The sequence below is a fragment of the Lactuca sativa genome, chromosome 4 (assembly GCF_002870075.4).
Source record: "Lactuca sativa cultivar Salinas chromosome 4, Lsat_Salinas_v11, whole genome shotgun sequence".
In the NCBI taxonomy this organism is placed as follows: domain Eukaryota; kingdom Viridiplantae; phylum Streptophyta; class Magnoliopsida; order Asterales; family Asteraceae; genus Lactuca; species Lactuca sativa.
The window spans coordinates 395469218-395469970 of NC_056626.2; the positions used below are offsets into that span (position 1 = coordinate 395469218).

Consider the following 753-nt stretch of genomic DNA (forward strand, 5'->3'; position numbering starts at 1 on the left):
GAAGATATGGGTCCTGGTTTAGTCCAACCCGCAATACCTGCCACTGCCACCTTTGAGCTGAAGGGACACATATTGACTGCGCTGAAGGACATCCCATTTTTCGGGAAAGATCATGAGGATGCTTTTAAGCATCTAGATGAAGTCAACGAAATTGCAGATTACTTCAATGTCCAAAATGTCAATAGGAACACAGTCTTGCTTAGGATGCTTCCCATCACTTTCAAAGGAGCTGCTAAGGAGTGGTTAAAAGCACTCCCACCGGGTACAATCACCACTTGGGCTCAGATGCGTGAGCAATTCCTGGACCAGTTTTGCCCACCATCCAAAATAGCCAAACTCAAGAAGGCAATAGCCAACTTTGAGAAACAGCTGGGGGAGTCACTATATGAAGCATGGGAGCGGTACAAGGGCTTACTCAAAAATTGCCCTCAACATGACCTAAATGTGCAGCAAGAGATGTCAATCTTTTATGATGGGGTCAATGTGATGACAAGACAACTCCTTGATTCTCAAGGACCGTTGACAAAGAAAAACCCAAGGGAGGTCAAAGAGCTAATTGAAGAATTCGCGAAACACTCCCGCGAATACCATAACCCGAGGCAAGATGGAAACAAAGGCGGTGGAGGGGCCCAAACTGAAGAAATTGCAGCTGTCATGGCCATGCTGAATAACATGAATCACAGGATAACCCAAATGGACCAGTCGATACATGCCATAAGAGTGGGGTGCGAGCGATGCAGTGGTCCACACTTG

At 46.6% G+C, this 753-nt stretch overlaps 1 non-coding gene across 1 annotated transcript; it reads right to left on the bottom strand.

Annotated features, from left to right (window-relative positions):
* Positions 1-333: 333 nt before the first annotated feature.
* On the bottom strand, positions 334-440 carry LOC111904203 (small nucleolar RNA R71). Its single transcript, XR_002854451.2, has one exon. It is a non-coding gene; the product is annotated as a small nucleolar RNA R71 (small nucleolar RNA).
* Between the last annotated feature and the right edge of the window lie 313 nt (positions 441-753).